General features: G+C 37.0%; 1 long non-coding RNA gene across 1 annotated transcript in view; it reads right to left on the bottom strand.

Moving 5' to 3' along the window:
* Positions 1-8,964: 8,964 nt before the first annotated feature.
* The window catches only part of LOC141365197 (uncharacterized), a 47,362-nt gene continuing 33,681 nt past the window's right edge, over positions 8,965-22,645 (bottom strand). The window contains exon 2 of the long non-coding RNA XR_012370373.1: positions 8,965-9,192. This is a non-coding gene — a long non-coding RNA (uncharacterized lncRNA). The remainder of the gene's footprint in view (positions 9,193-22,645) is intronic.

The following is a 22,645-nucleotide window of genomic DNA, read 5'->3' as shown; positions in this document are numbered from 1 at the left end:
ATTTAATCATTTTCTCCAAATCCAGTCTTTGAACCGACTGACTGCCCCTTTTCACTTTTCTCATTTGGCTGAGAATTATTAACTGAGATTTATCTAAAGGCCTCCGTTTGAAATCGCTATTTTTAGTGAATCTCCCAGCAACAGCACATGAAATCTCTGTCTGTCTCTCAAATCTATTAGCTTTTTCTGTATACAGACTAGTTTTTGATTAGCTTACCACACTCAGATCATTACCTTAACCATGTTGAATGTCTTAAGCTCAGATCCGTCATTAAGGGTGATATATTACAAGTTGAATCTCAGTCAGAAGACGTGTTTCAAATCATATACTACACAATATGCACTTAAACTGTGGACTATACTAGAGATGCACCGATATATTGGGCATTAATCGGTATCGTCAGTAAAAAAATCCACTATAGGCTAATGGACGATTTAAAGTTTAAAACAGCCAATAGTCATGGGCAATATAGCCTCTTAATCAAAAGTAAACAGGAAAATGCAATGAATTTGAGCTCTCTGAACATCACCAGAACCCAAGCGAAAATGGTTTAAAAACAGAAAAAAATTGAGAAACCAATAAATAAAACGACAAAAAAAGATGCACCGTTTAAGTGAATGGGAAGGACTGGCGTATCATATGCACGCCAAAGTGGAATTTGGCGTATGTATTGCATGAGTTTTACACTTCGTGCTATTTATACGCATCCTCTGGAGACTGGGTAGGATAACCCAAGTATGACGCCATAGACAAGCAACATTTGGGACAAAGTAAATACACATGTGAAAACACTTCATGAGTTTACACGTACATAAAATCAAAGTAAAGTCATTTGTATATTAATTTATGCGTATTTGGCGTGCTGTCCGGGGAGGGCTCAGAGCCCCCAATTTGGCCTGAACCCAGAGTACTCCCTCCCCTTAACTGGGAAAGAAACCAGCCAAGAGTAAGGTGAAGGCATGCTTTAAAACTTGTCACGGGATAAAGGTGAAAGATTTATATACCGGCTTCCTCTTGCACTGATTGGTTGATTACCTGAATGTGCGCCTCCTGAATTATGTTAAATAAAAAAACTTCATTAAGCTAGTAGTTTTTGGATGTTTTAATGCAAAAATCTTACACAATTGCACCTCGAATTTGAAGACCTTTAATTTCCAATAAAATATGAATACTGCTGATCATTTATATGTGTACGGCTTTATATTCTGTACCAGCCAATGCATCAGTTTTCTCATTAGGATTGCGTCCGTCTCTCTCTTTCTCGCTCTCTCTCTCTCTCTCTCTCTCTCTCACTCACTCTTTCTCCGCCTCAGCAGTCTGAGCAGATGGCGTTTAAGTAAAATATTATTTGCACCTCCCAGCAATCACACACAGCAGCACAGGTGAAAATGATTAACATAATGGAATCAAAGACCTTACACAAAAACTGAGTGCTCATATCAACGCCTTTCAATCAAACATCACATCAGCATTTACAGACCTACACAACATTCATTTTTAAGGTTGAGTTGACATTTTTTATTATTATTAATTGTATTGCTGACATGCACACACACATCTGTATCAAACTGAATTGTTATGGGAGATTTCAATATGGCCATCTCTGCTCACAACCTGACGTGTGGAGACAGGCCAGTGTCAGAGAGGAACACAGTTTTTGCCCGATTCATTGATTGAGTTCATTTTCCGGCATGTCATTCATTGGCATGCAGCTCGCGGTGTTACAGATTACAACAGCATATCCAATGCCGATGCGGTCATGTTTTGTATCCTGTTCATTTCACCTCTATCCTCCTGTCCAAAATCGAGTACTGTGACAGCACTGAGTTAAATGAAGTACTTACTGCTTGACCATTAAAACAGTATGTGTTTACATAGTATGTGTGGGTGCAGTTAGCATACTTTTAGGGATACTGCCATGTTTTCATTTTGATGTGATCTATACAGAATGTATGTCAACCTATTATGTACTGTAATAACAACAGGGGTGGTGGTACCTTTTCAAAAGTACACCTTTGTTCCTAAAGAGTGCATATTAGTACATAATTTATCATCGCAAATGTTGTTGTGTGTCCTTGTATCTGTCAACCCTACTGAAAAATCCAGCTAAGACCAGCATAAGCTTTTAGCTGGTCTCCAGCTTGATTTTAGCTGGTTTTGCTGGTGTAGGAAGCTGGTTTTGCTCGTTTAGCAAGCTGGTCTAGCTATGTTTTGGTCACTTTTTAAGCTGGTCTAGCTGGACTTAGCTGGTCAGGCTGGAAGACCAGCTGGCCCACCAGCATGACCAGCTTTTTCATGCTGAGAGGACCAGCTTAGACCAGCTACTGCCACCTTATACCAGCTAAAACCAGCTACCCGCCTATGCTGGTCTTAGCTGGACTCTTCAGTAGGGAAGAGGAGGATAAGCGAAAATGTAGCCTGATGACCGTAGCAAGTCTTCTGTGTCTTTTAAAGGGTTAATACAATGGCATGTTATATAGCAATGTCATTCAATGTTTAAAGTGCAATCTCATAAACATGTTGCAAGTCATGAAGTCATCATTGTCCCATTATTTGGTACATGAAAGCTTTTGCTAGTGCCCGAATTTGTTTTTTTTACAATTCTGATTTGCAACATGGGACCTACTGAGTGGATTGAAACACAGGCAGCATGTTGAAGCTAGATAACAGATGACCACAAAAGGTAAAATTGAGAAATAATAAAAAAGAAAGGGCCTGGCTACATTCTGAGACGATATTTCGGCGCGTCAGTGTGGGTGCATAAGAGAAACACATAAAGAGAGAGAGAGAGATAGAGAGAAACTTTAATATAAAGGGGGAAAAGGCAATACTCTTATATGTCACCGACAGATATAGGAAATGCCACTATTCTGACCTTTAACATTTGCCCTCTTATCTTTGCTGGAAAATTGAGCGTTTAACTTTTGTTCACCACTTCAAATGAACACAGAAACTCACATACCTACAAAAAAACAGACATGACCTCTGCCATCTTCAACTGCTGAATTATTCTACCTTAGGAGATGGACACACACACACACACACACACACACACACACACACACACACACACACACACACACACACACACACACACACACACAGTGAGAGAGAGAGAGAGAGACACAAGAGACCAGGAAAAGTCTTGTACGCATACGTTTAAAGAGGATGAATATACAGTATGAGTTGACTCTAACAGGTCAATGATTCATGAAATAAAGAAGTGCAAGCCCCCATGCACTCCTCAGAGAATGAGTGTCTATTAAAACTCAAACTGAAGTTTCAACCATTTTCATGAAAAAAAAATTCATGAAAAGATTTAGAGGTCTGCTTTGGATCTCACTGCCATAATGATTTCAGCCTCAGGTAGGAGACAGAAAGAAGGAAAACATCTTAAGGTAGAAACACACAAGGGCAGTAACCACACAAACAGCCCAATTTTGCCCCAATGTTTGATTTTTTAAAATAAAAATAGTATAGCCCTGAATGTTTTGGTCTTAAGACACACCAAACCAACGCCAACAAAGTAGCACAGCTTGTAAAGTCAACTCACATTGCCCACTTGCTGTCCGCGTCTGGGTCCAAAGTCGTCACTTCCGTTATTCTTCTTGTGCACTGGTTGGCTCTGAACCCCTTAGGCGTCTGCAGCAGGCACTTATTTTGACATGACACGTGATGCAAGTTTACATGACTCGCTGGACACATATTTTGAAATGACGAGCCACACACATGACGGGCTAAATCAGGGGTGTCAAACTCAATTCCTGGAGGGCCTGTGTCTCTGTAGAGTTTAGATCTAGCCCTAATCAAAAACACCTGATGCGTTTAATCAAGGTCTTCAGGATTACTACTAGCTCGACACTATTTACGCTGAAGCGGAGATCATTCACCAGCATGACAGAACAGCGCATCACGCGCTCCTTATGATCTTGTCATTAACTCTTTCACCGCCACTGACAAGATATCTCGTCAATTAAGAGAAAACGCTTTCCCGCCAATGACGAGATTTTCCATCTTTCCGCGATACCGCTATTATCCACCAGGTGGTGCCCTTCTGCAACTTTTTAAACCCGGAAGTATTGCCCTATGGCAAGCGGCTGCATGTCCGTGTCTGTTTTAAAGATCGCTCTGAATGGGATCTCTATGAAAAGTCCGTCACAAAAATGGAATTATCTCTGCTTTTTGCTCAAAATTTGGTGTTTTTGCAGAAACCTACCCATATTCAAAAGCTGATTACAAAAGAACCAAGGTAGGATGAAACTTTGTTTGAAAGCAGTATATATAAATATATATATATTTTTTTATTTATTAGATTTTTTGGTCAACAAAAAAATTCCATTTGCATCATTTTGCACATGAAAACATAAAAACGTATAAGTACATACATACAATTATGCATATACACATACAAAATCATTCAAAAAGAAAAAAAAAGAATATTAATACAAATAAAAAAAAATAAAAAAAATCCATTACACTTTTATTGACCAAAAGGTGTAGGCTGAAGCAAAAGCTTATTAAGCCCACCCTTAACTCCATACAAGCAGCAGTAATTTTTATTATTTAATATGGCGAAATAAAGAAGAACATTTTCTGGAAGGCATTAAACTTTGGTGAAAATCATGAAAAACGCTGGCGCTGGCTGGCAACTTTTTAAAAAAACGCTGGCGGTGATAGAGTTAACTAAAATGCACGTGCATTGTTTTTCGAGAGAAAAATCACGGATAATTAGCAAACTTCAGACGCTGTGAAAAACATACGTAATGTGTCTTTGTGGGAACTTTACGATATGTGTATGAATGCACGCACAGATTCCGGAAAATCATTGACAGTAAAATCACATTTTCCATCTATTTTCGTAATCTCTATGTGAAAGGGCTACATGTTGATACACTATATGTGAACCTGGACCACAAAACCACACTGTAAAAAAAATCAGTAGAAATTAGTGTTACTTGCAGCTGGTTGCTGGTAACTTACCGTAGATTTAAATTTATGTTATTTACTGGCAACATTTTGTTCAAAGTTAAATGAACATTAAACATTAATAAGTCTTTGTCTTTCCAGAGTAAAACTAAAATAACAGCATCAAGCTAAGCTTTCTGGGAAACAAAATCTGAAGCAAAAAACAGGAAAAGGTTGATGATGATTTCTGGTTCCCAGAATGCTTTGCATAAGGCTGTTATTTTAGTTTTACTCTGTAAAGACAAAGACTTGGAAATGTTTAATGTTCATTTAACTTTAAACAAAACGTTGCCAGTAAATAACATACATTTAAATCTACAGTAAGTTACTGGCAACCAGCTGCAAGTAAGTAACACTGTAATTTCTACAGATTCTTTTGCTAAGGAATTCATTTGGACAACATTAAAAATTTTGATTTTTGGACCCTCAGATTTCAGATTCAGTTGTACACTATATTGGCCAAATACTGTCCTATCCTAACAATGATGTATAAATGTCTGTGTAACCAGTATGACTGGTTTTGTGGTCCAGGGTCACATATAGTAGGTGAGGTTTCCAACCAAGGTCCACTTTCTTAATAAATCATCTTATACACTGCAAAAAGTTACTTTCTTACTTAGTATTTTTGTCTTGTTCTCAGTAGAAATAACTAAAAGTTCTTAAAGCAAGATGTATTTTCTTGATAAGCAAAATGACCTAAGAAAATAAGTCTAATTTTTAGACAAAAATTATAAAATTTAAGTGAATTTGTGCTTAAAACAAAAGGGTGGAAAAATTTTGCTTGAATTAAGTGTTTAAGAAAAAAGCTTATTTAAAACTCAAAACTTATTTCAAGATTTTTTTCTCACCCCATTGGCAGATATTTTTACTTGTTTTAAGAACAAATTCACTTTAATTGCATATTTTTGTCTAAAAACTAGACTTATTTTCTCATCAAGAAAAAGCTTCTTAATTAAAGAATATTTAGATATTTCTACTGAAAACAAGACAAAAATACTAAGTAAGAAAGTAATTTTTTTGCAGTGTAATTTACTAAAATGTAATATTTTAATATAGTAGATTGCTACATCGCAATTAAATATGATTATTTTGTTAGCCAAGTTTCCATCACCAGTACACCTTAATAAGGTGCATGATGCCCCTACTGGTCAGAGAAGAGAAAAACAACCACAAAAAATGACCAATTAGGATAGTTAAAGGATTGCTACACAAATGATCATGTCACTTGTGTGTTTTCTGCATCACCAGCTCTTCCTCTGAACAGAGCGCTTACTAAAACCTCAAATGACTCTGACAGGGTATTGAATTCAGTGAGTGCTGCTCTAACATACGCTTTGTGCAGAAGAGAGCACACACTGCTCTCCTGGTGTCAATAACTGAACGTTTAAGCGATGTAAACCATTCAACAATACCATTATAGACTTGGCTGCAACATGACAGCAGGCGGACTGAATACCTGATGGCCAGAAACGCTCTTTGTGGACCATAATGGTGAGATGTTTCCAGCTACAGGGTTTAGTGATTTTCCCAAAGTCTGTCTGAGTTTTAAATCATCTGGTTGGAAGGCATTTTGTCAGATCTGCTTAGTGCAGGCACACATTCATGCAATCAATGTAACAAATAATTCTTACAAAATACATTGTCTATAAAATACAAAAATGTTTATTGTTAATTTGTGTAAGGTTGTAATGCATTACCCAAGCATTATGTGTTTAAAGAATAAACCTTTAAAGGGCCAACATTTTTACAAGATATAAAATAAGGCCCCATTTACACGTACATGGTTATTTTGAAAAACGGAGACATTTCCCTTCGTTTACACGCAAACGGAGAATTTGCCTCTAAAACCGATTCTTTCTAAAAACTGTCCAGAGTGGACATTTTGAAAATCTTTGTTTGCACGTTTGTATGTAAACTGAGACAAACGGGTGTTTAGGCAGCCAACATCACAGTATGCGCCAGAGCTCGCACCATGACCTTGTTCAAAAGAGGAAGAGGAAGTGGAAGTGTTGCTGTTGTTGCTATTTTCAAGATTCTGATTGGCTTACATGGGCTTCTGCTTCTCGTTACACTGCCACCTACAGACTTGGCATGCTCTTGACGGCATATATCTTTGGGAATGTGTAAATGAACACTTTTCTGAAAACTGACATGTGTGCACGGTGTTAATTTTGAAACCGGAGAGGCTGAAATGTTCGTTTATGAAAATAGCGCCCATGTGTAAATGTAGCCTAAGTCTCAGTTGTGCGTTGTGTCTGTGAAGTTTCAGCTTGAAATACCCCACAGATTATTTCTTATAGTATGTCCAAAAAGCCCCTATTTGGGTGGGAGCAAAAAAAGCGCTGTTTTCATGTGTGTACCTTAAATGCAAATAAGCTACAACTCCTTACTTCCTTACCAACAGACCGTGAGCGCTTTTGGTTAAAATAGATCTGATTTCTGTAAATACAGTCTGAGACAATAGTATAATTAGCCACATTAGGGCTACAACACGCTTACAAACACATTAAGAAAACCTTTTGGGTAAAATTAACCAGTTAGTCAGTGGCTTTGGGCGGGGCTTTGTTTTTGTGATGTCACATTAACAAGAGAATCAAAACAGCAAGTCTAATGAGTGGTTGAATTTTTTTCCATTGTAGGGTTGTTGTGTTCACACACTGTCAATACACATTTATGTCTAAACACCTTGTAAACGTTGATTTTGCATAATATGGGCCCTTCAATGGAACAAATTTAATTAGTGAATATTATTTAATATCATAAAAGCATTGTTTATGGACAATACATGCTAAATGTTGTGTTAATAAGTAAAGTTAATGAATTTTTTTAATGTGAGCCTGTCTGTGAAATCTAGGCTAAAGTCTCATAATCTAATTTTACAGATTTGGAGCATCAAGATTTGATTTCCTTCATTAATTTCACTTTCATTTCAATCTTTGACAAGACCTCCCATACAGAGCAAAAAAATAAAAAATAAATTTCTCTGACCAAAAATATATTTTAAATATATGCTAAATATATTTTGTGAATGTTTATGCTCAATTGAATATATTTTTGAATTTGTATATATATTTAGTTTTAACCTTCATATATCAACAAATATTTCAAAATGTATTTCAAGGGCAAGCAAATACATTTCTAATTATCCCATATGACAAAAATGTATTTTTTGCCTAAATATATTTTAAATATATGCTAAATAAGTTAATTTTATAAAGTATACTGCAGTTAAAACTATATTTAATTTAAACCCTTTTAAGTTTTTCTTCCAATGCGAAGTGAATATATTTCCTTGAATTCAAGTATATAAAGGGCTAAATATATATTTTTAATGCTTTAAAATGTATTTACTTTTATAATATATGTCAAAATATACAACAAATGGCCAAAAAATATATTGGTGAAAAATATATTTCAACAATTATATTTTTTGGCCATTTTATATTTTGAAATATATTGGGCTTACTCAGTCAATATTAAATACATCAAGTATATATGTGTTCTTTACATTATAAAAATGATTTTATGTAGAAAACATACATTTACTTGGGTTTTTACAGGCAGGGTCACAAATGTTAATGCAGTTTCTCAATGCAGTGGAGAAAATGTAAAACAGATTTTTTTTAATCTATTCCCATCTTACTTTTAGTAGTCAACACACAGATAGCAAACACATCCGCCTGTGTCTCATAACCTCCCTGTGTTTACATATTAAAAACCAATACGCTTATAACTTCACATTATGTTCTTATACCCTCTATTGTGGAGGCCAAGATCAGACCTTTGTGACACCCAGCGGACGAACGCTTTTATTATGTTTCCCCTTTAAAAATGAAAGTGCTGACAGCCACTTATAAACACGGTTCTTGTTGTTCCCGCTTAAGATGCGCTGGAGAGAGATCCACAGCTCTTAAATTTGTCCTACCCCAGACTTTAGACTGTATTAAATCGCATTTATCCCTACTGTACATGGATGGGGAGACATCACAACACAGTGCTGAATGAATTTGATGAATGCTTTTATTGGGTCAGCATGCATGGACTCAAAAGTAGTTTAATGGTCCACAACTCACTCAATCAAGTCTTGATGATACAGTACTTCAGTCTTCACCAAACTTTCTCACAACACAATGGACGTGGTCTTACTGCTCCTTAGACGCTTTCGAGATATCTGGGGATGTTGTTAGTTTGCCGTGCCGAGCTGGGTTTGCTGACCGTAACTTCACCTGTGGGAGAGAAACAACACAATGAGAAACTTCTTTGAAAAGTAACAGTATTGTTCGCACAGACAGCGGGAATGATCATCTTTCATCTTGTATTTACGCTGTGTACACAAAATATCTCTTCTGTCAGAGCTGTTATGATACACTTTATTTGATTTAAGCTCTCCTGAACCCACGTCTGAGCGGTTTAATGTTTTCATTCGCCAATTTCCCGGTAAACAGCATTTTAATAAATCTCGCAAAGATCAGCTGTTATGAAGAGTCGGCTGGGTTTTCCTCAGGGGAATAAATTGTCTATATAGAGCTTCTGCAAAGACAAAGCAGGAGAGTTCAGATTGAGCATTTGTTTGTTGTTGTTTTAGTATTGCCTGTGTAATCTCTCAGTAATGTTTTTTCACAATTTACTCAAGATAATGATTTACTAAACCTGGTAAGCGTTAACAATAAGGATGAATTTGATATAACATGTATTAGCTGATATATCTGGTTTATGAAGCCACATGTCAGCGCTTTCCTCCTCCCAATCAGTGGCGGCTGTTGACTTATTTTTTGAGGGCGCACGATGTGAAGCTCGTCACAACATGTATTTAGCCCATTTGTGGCTCGTCATGTCAAAATAAGTGTCTGCTGCAGACGCTTTGAAGAGGTTTATGATAAAAGAGACGCTCGTGTTTGACAGATACACGCTTAATCTCATGCGTAATCAGAAATTAGTGTTAAAGGGATAGTTCACCCAAAAATGAAAATAATGTCATTAATGACTCACCCTCATGTCGTTCCAAACTGGTAAGACCTCCGTTCATCTTTGTAAACACAATTTAAGATGTTTTATATTTAGTCTGAGAGCTTGTTGATCCTTCATTGAAAATCTACGTACAGTATACTGTCCATGTCCAGAAAGGTAATAAAAACATCATCAAAGTAGTCCACGTGACATCAGTGGGTCAGTTAAAATGTGTTAAAGCATCGAAAATACATTTTGGTCCAAAAGTAACAAAAATGACAACTTTATTCAGCATTGTCTTCTCTTCTGTATCTGTTGTGAAGCGCATGTGCGAAACTAAAGTCACGTGACTGCAGTGATGCGGTGACGTACAACGCGGCTGACGTGTTATCTGGTGCCTCCCAGCTGTTTTTTTTAGTGCGCCTGGGCTTCATTTACAGTCTGAGGGAGACGCACGCTGTAAGTTTAAAAAAAACTTTGCAAACATGTCTGAGGATAACACATCATCCGTGTCACAGCAGTCACGTGAATTTAGCCTCCGGCATGCGCTTCACAACAGGGAGAAGAGAAAACAATGCTGAATAAAGTCATAATTTCTGTTATTTTTGGACCAAAATGTATTTTCAATGCTTCAACACATTCTAACTGACCCACTGATGTCACATGGACCACCCCGATGATGTTTTTATTATCTTTCTGAACATGGACAGCACACCGCACACAGACTTTCCATGGAGGGCCAGAAAGCTCTCAGACTAAATATAAAACATCTTAAACTGTGTTCTGAAGATGAACGGAGTTCTTACGAGTTTGGAATGACATAAGGGTGAGTCATTAATGACATTATTTTCATTTTAGGGTGAACTTTAAGTATTTTGTGAATGTGAGCGTCTCTTTTATCATAAACCATTTTGACGCATGTGCAGCAGGCACATATTTTGACATGACACATGATGCACATGGTTCACATGACACTCTAAACACATATTTTGAATTTGCGCCCCTCAGAAGAGAAGTCACCAGCCGCCACTGCTGCCAAGACGCATGCACCTCACTCTCATGTTAGATGACAACAAACAAACAAACAAACTTCAAACAAAGACGACACACACATTGCTTTATGGATAAAAAAACTTTTTAGAACCAATAAAATGGCAAACTCATATATTCAACAAAGAAATAAAACTTTCAGAGCATTTTGTTAAGCGCTTTTCCCCCTGTCATGGACCTGTACATCATCACGGCATCTAAATCTTCTGCTGCTCTGTACCTTTCGTTGTATAAGCTTCGTCTTAAGTTTTTTAAGGTTGAGTAATGAATAGTGCAAAACAACGTTATTTTGTGTTTTTATGGTTAAAAAACATTATTTTCCACATAACATATATTTTTGTAGCTCCAGATTTAACTTTCTTCCTGAAACGTACGGATTTGAAAAGCTCTGTGTCCCTGATTGGCCAGCTAATCTGTATGTTGTGATTGGCCTGAATACCTCTAACGTCAGCCGGAAATGTGAGGCTCTTTACCATGTTTGAAAGATTTGTGCACAATGCAATGCTAACAGGAGTTAACTTACAGGCTGTGAGTCCAAAGCGGGAGCAATTATGATAATGTCGGTCTTGTCTACATCACCAATCTCAGGAAGTAAACTGCTCCCAACAATCCGTGTGTTTGTTGTAGTCCAAGAAAAGAGATTTACGTTGGAGACGATAACTGGCGTCATCGTTTACTTTGGGGTTTGTAAATTTTGCATATCGTAAACATGTACTAATACACACTTACACACCAAAGGAAATGTAAAATCGTGAATCGTGCATGGGTGCACTTTTATAAATCCGATCAGAGAAAACACATGAAGTGACCAGGTGTAAAATGGCCCTAACATTAACAAAGATTAATAAATGCATATCAACTATATTGCTCGTTGTTTGTTTGTATTAGCTAATGCATTTACTAATGTTAACAAATATAACCTTAATGTAAAGTGATTTCAAGTTTCTTTGTTTTGCACTGATTTACCCACAGTTTATACAATAGTTTTTTTAATAAACAGCAGCACTGATTTGCAGCAATACGAATGCATGAACTGTTGTTTTTACCCTCTATCCACTTTTTCTCTCACTGCCTTTGGCAAAAAAATTGAATGCGCTTAAAAGAATATTTGTGTGGGGAAAATAAACGCTTGAAAACAGAAACTTTGAGGCACTTCATGGGTGTCAAAGATTTTCTCCATGGGCACTGAGAGCCAAAGACCTCAATAAAAAAAATATTCTGGTTAGTAGTGTGGATGTGGTGATAAATAAAAAAATTTTTTATTCATAACCAGACATTTTACGCTTCTGGCTATGTATTCATTGCAGCTGTTTACCAGGGAGTTGATCTGTCAACCGTTTCGGCGAAATGCTGCAATTTTTGCAGTGTTTTATAGTTCAAATCGGTGATTTAATTTAATTTAAAGGTGCATTGTGTAACTTTTAAAAGGATCTATTAACATAAATGCAATATAATATACGTAACTATATTATCTGTGGTGTATAAAGACCTTACAAATGAACCTTATTGTTTTTATTACCTTAGAATGAGCCGTTTTTCTCTACATACACCACGCGTCCCCTTACATGGAAGTCCTCATTTTGCACTCCCATGTTTCTACAAATGGACAAACCCTTCTAGAGAGCGTGTTTTGTCACTACCTAGCTCTCTCTCTCTATGCGTTTCGAAAGAGAGGGGTGAGTTATGGACTGAGCCATTGGTTGCAATTCACAGTCTCACCACTAGAAGCTGCCACAAATCTACACAGTGTACCTTTAATATTTACTTTTAATCTAGATATTGCAATGAAGACTTATATCAATAACGTATACGCTACGTTTCTCAATGCATATAACTAAATAAAAAATGAGCAAATATTAAGTTTCAAAAGATATAACTAAGACTAATTAAACAGAGTCTGTTTATCTAGAAGTATCTTTGCTTTAGGCCACCCAAGACACTTACCCACTGAAGCAAAGCCACGGATTCAAGTATCCACACTTCATAATGAAAATGATTATTAAAAAACTTTAAACAGTTACCCTCAGGTGGCCGCATTTCAAAATTTAACAGCTAAACCCTGCAGCTGTTCTCTGAATTCGGAAGGTTAATTGTTCCCTTTGGAGCTTTCTCCTTTAAGAGATTTGTTCAAATTTTCTCCATTTGTTAAAGCTTTGAACAAACCTTGTTTGCATCTTCATTGCTTAACTCGGTAAACACCCTTCACGAGCGATTACACAGATAAAAGGGCTCGTATTAATTCCACATTCCACTGCCTTTTCTTTGCCTTGGCATAAACTCAACACAGCGTTTACTGAGTTTTTCCCTTGGCCAATGCAATCCCAGAATGCTTCTGCCTGAATTTATTTAATTATTTAATTATTTATTATTTATTATTTAGTTTTAACTTCTCTCCGCATTATGATGAAGCATTTTAAAATATTAATGATCATTAATACTTTCATATCCATTTGGGAGCCTGAATTGATTGCATTTTAATATTTTATTTTGTAACATCATATAACAAAATTTTAACATCATGGGCCAGATTTACTAAACAGGGCAAATTAGTCAAGTTAAGCCAAGTCAAGTTGCTTTATTGTGATTTCAACCACATATAGGCAGTTTCATTGGATGCACGGTTAAGCATCTGGGCGTAACTTCACTTCCGGTCTCTGTTTGTTTAAAGGAATACTCAATTTTCTAAAGAAAAAATCCAGAAAATGTACTCACCACCATGTCATCCAAAATGTTGATGTCTGTCTTTGTTCAGTCGAGAAGAAATTATGTTTTTTGAGGAACATTGCAGGATTTTTCTCATTTTAATGGACTTTAATTAGAACCCAACGCTTAATACTTAACTCAACACTTAACAGTTTATTCCAATGGAGTTTCAAAGGACTCTAAACGATCCCAAATCAGGCATAAGGGTCTTATCTAGCAAAAAATATGCACTTTTAAACCACAACTTCTCGTCTATGTCCGGTCCTGTGACGCGCCAGCGCGACCTATCGTAAATGCGTAGTGATGTAGGGAGGTCATGTGTTACATATATGAAACACACATTTGCGGACCATTTTAAACAATAAACTGACACGAAGACATTAATTATGTTCATTCCACATACAACAACGTCAGAACAGTCCTCTTTCTCAACACATGTAAACACTGGGGCGGAGTTTCGCATTCATCCTCTGTGACCTCTTGACGTCATGACGTATTGCATGAGGTCACGCTGGCGTATCACAGGACCGGGGAAGACGAGAAGTTTTGGTTTAAAAGTGCATATTTTTTATTTTTCTTGTCAAAAATGACAATCGTTTCGCTAGATAAGACCCTTATGCCTCGTTTGGGATCATTTATAGTCCTCTGAAACTCCATTGAAAAAAACTGATAAGTGTTGAGTTACGTATTAAATGTTGGGCTCTATTAAAGTCCATTAAAATGAGAAAAATCTGCAATGTTTTCCTCAAAAAACATAATTTCTTCTCGACTGAACAAAGAAAGACATCAACATTTTGGATGACATGGTGGTGAGTAAATTATCTGGATTTTTCTTTTAAGAAAATGGACTATTCCTTTAATGGTCTGACTAGTGTCTAAACTAAATTCTGGAACAGATACCTTGTCGAAAATAACAAATGTTTTGGTTCCCAAAAGACGAGGGAAGACAAGTTTGGCATGCATTATATAGTACACATTTTACACAGCTAGCTCAGTGTAGTTTTTGATACACTTTAGCTATTAACTAAGGTAATGTATGAAATAAGGTAATCTACTAATTTCTATAATGACCAGTTTTGATCCTTTTTGGACGTAAAATATTGCCGTAAAAACCTGTAAACTAGCAAGGGCACACCTTGGTAAATCCAGAAAGGACTTGCTTATTTATTAAAGGTACTGTATCATTTTTAGTGGCAACTAGCGGTGAGACTGCGAACCGCAACCAACCTCAATGTCGAAATGTAATGAGAAGCTACGCTAGCTGCCAGTGGCGGCTCGTTACTGCCTTTGCGAGGGGCACAAATTCAAAATATGTGTTCGGAGTATCACGTGTTTTGCTCGCGTCTCCAAAACATGTGTTTGTTGCGTCATGTTAACCATGTTTTGTCAAAATAAGTGCCTGCTGCACACGCGTCAAAACTGTTTATGATAAAAGAGACGCTCACGTTCACAAAATACACGCAAGACACTTCCTTAACGGTAAACTCTGATTACGCATGAGATTATGTGAGTATCTACCAAACGCGAGCTTCTCTTTTATCATAAACCCTTTAGTTTGCCTTATTTTGACAAGTGAGGCACTAAGGTTCACTCGACACGCCAAACCCATATTTTTAAGTTACGAAGCACACACATGACAGGCTACATACATGTTGTGACGAACTTTGCATCATGCGCCCTCGAAAAAAGAAGTCACCGGCCGCCACTGCTAGCTGCCACAGGACAAACATATCATAATTTGAGACAACACGTGCCGCGAGCAGTTTGTCCGTTTAGGGCTAGTGTAGCAACATGACGCCGATTTCCATGTAAGGAGACACGCGGTGTATGTAGCATGGATTAAAGTTCTCCGTCGATTGCAGCGAGTCTACGACGGATTTCCGTCAGTGGCAAAATTATTAAAATATCTTTTCATAAAGACGCCGTGTATTCACCTTGTTAAGTGGAATGTGATCAAAGCCTGGAGTGGAGCGAAATCACGTTCCTCTCTCCACTGTAAGCGTTCTAATCACTACACACCAGATCCGCTCCGGGTTTTCTGGCTGTATCTCACGTTAAACTGAGGTAACTTTATTTCTGCTAGCATGGACATACTTGTAATGCAGAAAGGACCCGATGTTTTGGACATCGATAAAGGTGTATAAGACCAATGGAGTTTAACTTGGCTTAGCGAAATGAGGAAGATTGGCAAGCTTTCAGTTCGTGGGCTAAGAAATTCAAACAGCAGATCCGTTCCGGAGCCTATTGCTATCAGGGAGGTAATTTACGTGTCTTTGCACAGTAAAGGCCCGGGTATACTTTTTTTCCGCGTCCGGCTCGCGCGCGCACGCGTCCGCGCAGCTTTCCGAGTATTCCCCGCGGCTACACGCGGATGGCCGCGTTCGACACTATACGCAATACAAATGATTTCTTATTCAAATTATAAGTCTAACAGGCTGTCAGGGCAGCACTGATTTGGAGACATTTACAGTACATTAAAACATTCGGATAGGTGAAGAAAAGTAACTGATCCACCATTGCAAACACAGTTTAGAACAAACAATAAGACAACAAAGAACAGGAATAAAACAAACATGCTCCAGAGCTTTCTGTTCTTGGAAGAAGTAAAAGTTAAAGAAGAAAAACGATAGTATGTGTGCAAATGCTGTCTATTTCCTTTGTATAATTGTTTATAGTGGAGTGCCCTGTCAAAATATTTTCACGCGCATGCGCTGTTGTACGCGGACTGTACGCGCACTGTCCGCGCGGTCTCAAATTTTGGGCTGCACGCGGACGGTCCGCGCGGCCGGCCGCGGACCCTCTTGATGACGAAAATGACGTCATGCGGACGGCGCGCGTACGCGGACGTCCCTAGTATACTTTCGGCTTAAGCCTAGGGTCCTGTATTTTTGGGGTAATTGATTTGTCTCGTACGTGATCGTTTTTTACTGCTACGCTGATCTAACCACTTGCTGATACAACGAGTTTGTTAAACTCATGGGTAAACTTCACGTGGCGCAAAGATGACATCAAAATCCCGTCAGAGCGAACCGAGAACTCATTAGACGAGACTGCTTCCGAAATGCTCTCGCAGTACTTTGATGTCACCCACCTGTCAGTTCTTGCAGTTGCATGTGCGCGTGGTCAGGAAATCTTGACGTTTGTACATTTATCCGCATTTAAAAGCAAGTGATTTTAAATTGAAACAATAACAACAGTCTTAAATGTGCGCGCTGTTTCTGTATGAGGGGAATAAGCAAGTCGCGCATTCGCTTCTCTTTGAGCTTGTGAGTATTTTTGCCGCTTTATTGGCCTTAAATACACATAAGGTTATGCGCCAAAAATTCCGTCTTTGCAAGTATCCTCAAACACGACCATTTAAGATTTAGGAGAAAGTAAACAGCAGAAAAAAGGGTGAGTTACCTTTTTTTGCTTATATCTGTCACTAATGTTAATCAAAAAATTAATATCTCACTGACTAAATCAATTTATACCTTTACTAAGATACATTATTGTTTATTATCCTTATTTCATCACTGACTGTTTATCCTAAGTGAGCTTGAATTTTGTTCTTGTGTAATATACGCACGTTGCGCACAATGCGTTGTTTTAAGTGCATAACATTGCGAAAATAGCCCTCAGCCCTGCCTCTATTGTAAAATAATAATTTGTTGATAAAGGGTACAGTCATTTAATGTAACTGTCACTATGATTACAGGCGTTCTGTGTGAATTGTACACGAGTTTTATTCGAGTTGCTCGTTCAGGGTTTATATTCATACATACTGTATTAGAGCTGTGACTGTAAGCGGTTGTGTGAGCAGAACAGACCCTGGATTATTCGTTTATGTGTACTGAATAATATGATATAAACATTTCTGTACCACTTTTGAAAAAGTTGTATTTGTTCACATTATTAAATGCATTATATAACATGAACAAACTATGAAAAATATAGAGTATATAAGCATTTATTAATTCATGTTTATGTCATTAAAGTAATTGATGTTAGTTCATGGTGCATAAAACTAATGTTAACAGTTCCAACCTTGATTTAAAAAAAATGTATAAGTAAATGCCAAAATTAATAAGATTTACAATTAATAAATAATTAAGATTCATTAAAGGTTGTGATATTCATATTTATTTTTATATAGTGAGTTATTTAGCGGTTTCACCTTAATCTGAAATGCACTGCAAACTACATCTTACAGAATAATTTTTTTTAGTTTGTCACAAGTAGATTAACATGACGGGATAACGTTTTTAACTGTTAGTGCAGGAGTCACAAGTGTTTTGTTTTAGACAGATATTAAAGGTAATGGTTAAATTAAAGGACTGTGTTAAAAGTAAAGCTGTAAATTAACAAACTATTAATAAACCTATCATATGTTGTAATTAAGTGTTAACACTGTTTATTCACAAAAAAACATACTCGCACCGCTGCTGCATTTCATAGTGACAGTTGGCAACCCTATAAATGCCACAGTAGACTTCAATATGGCATTAATGGCAAAAAAACATCTCCCCTTAGAATGCTATTGGTGTCGCCTATTTACAAGGAATATGACGTGGCCTGAAAAAAATTTCAGTCAGAAGAATTTTTTTCACTTTAATCCATGATGTAGATAAAAACGGCTCATTTTGAGTTAATAAAACCAATACAGTTCATTAAGTAATTGCATTTCCGTTAAGAGATCCTCCTTAAATTTGCACATTGCACCTTTAAGTAAAACACAAGCAATTGTGTTTTATTACTCTTACAATGTAAGAAGAGATGACATATGACCATGCTTTGTATTATACTTTGTATGCTTTTCATAAACACCCTGCACTCTTATTTTCGTCAATTTGCGTAATGCATTGTATACTACGTCGCCAAAAGTGTCTGGGGCCACCCAAATAGGATTTTCTTTTCAAAACCGCATGCCAGGGTGTTGTACAACATTTTCCACCCTTCTGGGAAAGGTTTTTTTTACTAACGGGTGTATTGGGTAATGGTGGGGTCTGGCTTACAGCTGACATTTCAATTCATCCCAAAGGTTTTCAGTGGGGCTCAGGTCTGGGCTTTGTGTAGGCCGGTCAAGTTTATCCACACCATTTCTCTATGGACCTTGCGGTAGAGGTTTGCTGATGGTTACTTTATAGGCCACTGTGGGAAGAGCTGAAAGTGGCCATATTCCTCTCCTGGAGCCATAGGATTTCTTAGCCCCTTTGAAAGTTTGTAGCTACACCTGTTTTATTCAGAACATCTGTTAAATAATTCTGATTCAAACCTCGGGCTTGTGCTGGTTTTATAGATGGTGCAAATGGATCACGCCGATTTGATGAAGCTGGGATTGCTTCTTGATGGGATTACTATTCAAGTCACAAGCTTTAATACAGACAATTTCTTTGTTGCTGATTTCAGATATCAGTAAGACGCCATTAAAAAGATTCTGCTGTTGGCTAATGTTTCACTGCGAGAGATTTAATTGTTCTCTTTAATGGATGGGTTTAACTGCACAGATTAACATTGTGGATTTGCTGCAATGTGTTTCAAAGCTTTATGTTTGTTTGTTTATTGCATTTATTTGCTTTTGTTGCCCGTGGTAAATGGCTTTGTCCAACATTTCCATTAAAAACTGCAATAGGTTCTTAACATCAACAGGGTAATTTAAAAGTCATTTCAAAGGTGCGCTCGGTAATTTTCTGCTTACGCTGTGCTGGCCAATATGGCTGTCGTCCTAGATTTAAATTCAGTTACTTATGGCATTTTAGAAATGCTTGCGATCAGCCATAATGAATTAATTTTACGAGCAATGGGTCCAGTAGCAGGGGACGTAATGAGGTAAAGTGAGTTGTATTTGAGTGATATTGTACTTTACTGTGACCATCTCTATGCAAAATAAACCAGACCTTTTTACTGCTAATATGACTGAAATCTCAATGCAATCTCATGGCAATTCAGATGCATTTTACAAGGTGGCTAATTCGTATTCATTTGTACAACGATTTGCTTTCAACCCTGTGACATTGGGGTTGGGGTGGAGTTTAGGGCAGATGTTTCATTATTGTTTTTATGATTATCATACATTTTTTGTACTATTCACTTTGTATGAATTAGTCAATTCTTAAAAAACATATGGGAATAATCTCAAGTGAGTATTCATGATTTTAAACATTATTCTTAAACTTTAATTTTGTTATTAAAGTTTTATTTAGGGAAACATTACCTTTTAAAGGAGACATTTACAAGACTTTTTTAAGATGTCAAGTAAATCTTTGGTAAATAAAACACATATGTGAAGTTTTAGCTCAAAATACCATATAGATAATTTATTATAACATGTTAAAATTGCCACTTTGAAGGTGTGAGCAAAAATGTGCTGGTTTTGGGTGTGTCCTGTTAAATGCAAATGAGCTGATGAAATGCAAACACTGATCACCATAATGGTGTTTTGTTGAAATTGAAACTCAATTGTTCTGTCAATTACTTTTTTATCTCTCTCTCTGCACTAAATGGCAGTGCCGTGGTTGGATAGCTATGGTAAGATCCCCTTCTGACATCACAAGGGGAGCCAAATTTCAATTACCTATTTTTTCACATGCTTGCCAAGAATGATTTAACAAATCTAAGTTACTGGTTTGATCTTTTTCACCCTTTCTAGGTTGATAGAAGCACTGGGCACCCAATTATAGCACTTAAACAAGGAAAAAGTCATGTCCCCTTTAAAATATTTTCATTGTGAATTTTGACATAAACTATTAAAATATAAAAACACTAGTGAGATCTGTTTATCATCTTAATTGTTTCTCATTTCATTTTAGTTTTATCATATTTTTTGTATATATATAAAAAAAAACAGCTTTAAACAAATGAGTAAATGACGAAAAACAGATAAAGTGATCTCTACTGCTTTACTCTTATTGGTTGTCACTGCTGAAAATCGCTCGTCATTTGCATAAACTTATCGCAACTTTTTTGTGTAGCTGGACACGGCCCCTTCCTGCATTTTCATTACCCTTCAAATTGTGCAAATCGACATTGCGAGTTGAATATATGGACAATGGAAACACGTCAATTGTGTCAAAACTCGTAAAAAAGTTTTTAAGCTTACATGAGGTGCATTTTTTTAGGAAATGTGGTATCTGATCTCATGGAAAGTGGTGTTATAGTCATGAAAAATGTGATTAATTTATTTGTGCCCATGGCACGAAATTCAACTTTTTTCGTGTCTTGAGCACGAATATCTTTTTCGTATCAGTCGCACGAATTTCTATAAATAGTTTTTCGTGTTCGTTGCACGGCTATCTTTTTCGTTTCATTTTATGTATTGTTTTCTCGTTGTTTTTTCCTATTTTCTTACTATTGCTGCTTGGGGTTGAGTTTAAAATCACTTTTTGTTACATTTTCAGACATCCTAACCCAAACCCCAAATCTAACCCCAACCCCAAGCGACAATGATTTAAAAATAGAAAAAAATTAGAAAACAATACATAAAATGACACAAAAAAGAAAGTTGTGCCATGGACATGAAAAACTATTTATAAAAATGTGTGCGAGTGACACGAAAAAGACTCCATGGGCACAAATAAATGTATCTATTTTTTTTGTGATTATAACACAACTTTGGTATTTACAGGTCACCTGATGTACAGGTACTAAAATGTACTAGAAACACCTCAATAAGTGTCTGCTCTTAAGTATAACAGACTTTCCTTGCCAGCAGGGGCGTCATGCACCAATTTTTTTTAAGGGGGCACAGTGTCAACAGCTCACATAAATTTGTGCATACACAGACATCAAACGAAATATTATAGAGCTTTCAGTCTTTTCCATGGCACTTACATTTCTAACAATCTGAAAACCCCTGCTTTCATGCAAAAACAAATAAAAGTGATGACTAACTTCCATATCAAATACTATTTAATCGGAATAATGACACATTTGCATCATATTTACATCTGAAACTGCATGTTTTATTTATTTAAGTCTTAATGGCTTGTTTAATTGTGTCATTATGCATTTTGCACAACAACTGCATCATATAAAATTTATGTAATTTTAAATCCATAAAGAATATAAACAACGAAAATGACATAAGCTATAGCCACGTGATTGATTTTAATGTTCAATAATGATTAAAAAAAATATGAATGACTTATTGTGAGAGGAAAAACTATGTTTCAGATCAGCTAAATGCAGGGTCCATGATCTCTCAATGCCAATGTTGACATTTGAAATCACTTTAACAAACCCGTCCCTACTCAATAGAATCTGGACCTTCTTTTGATAGACCCGCCCCACACATATGCAACCCAGGCAAAGATGTCGTTTCGTAGACACCCCTTACTGTTGACTGGCTACAAGTGTGCTTTCATTTCGACATCATTTCGCAATTGATTTTTTCGTCGACATTTAAAAAAATAACGCTACAGTTTTGCGCAAATCTGTCATGGAAACGCAGCTGCTGCCAAGCGTCCATGAGATCGCGTTGTTGCTAGTCACTGTGGTGTGCTCAAGGCATTAGCCTTTAAACAAGTAAATCTGTAGACCAACCTCACTGTGTCCTGCATTTCTTCTGGACAGAAATCTAACCACCCTTTATGTTTAACCCCTGTAAGTTTCCAGTGGTTGTTATAGTTTAATCTCTGATCTACACCTTACGGGTCCTAAGGCCACAGATCTGATACAAGTCTGGCCGCTGCTTTTCCGTCCCAGAATTCTCCAGCCCAACGCCACTCCCAGCCATTAATCTCCTTTCTCTGCTTTGTTTATGGCGGCCCGTAAGTCAGAGCACCGCTTGACAGGGTCATCCCTCTCCTTCTACAAGATAAAACTTTTACAGGGCTACAAAGATAACAAACTGCAGCTACTGCCATGGGAGGCCAGAGAGAGAAAGTGAGTGAGCGAGAGAAATGGGAAGTTAAAAAAAGAATAAATAGCTACTTGTAAATTTGTTCTGGCAGCTGTCTTCTCTCTGATCTCTGGCTTGCTTGGAGCTAGCCGTGCTTTAAA

This window comes from Misgurnus anguillicaudatus, chromosome 7 (assembly GCF_027580225.2).
Source record: "Misgurnus anguillicaudatus chromosome 7, ASM2758022v2, whole genome shotgun sequence".
NCBI classification, from domain to species: Eukaryota; Metazoa; Chordata; class Actinopteri; order Cypriniformes; family Cobitidae; genus Misgurnus; species Misgurnus anguillicaudatus.
The sequence above is the reverse complement of the archived record's forward strand: the minus strand, read 5'-3'. Positions and strand labels throughout refer to the sequence as shown.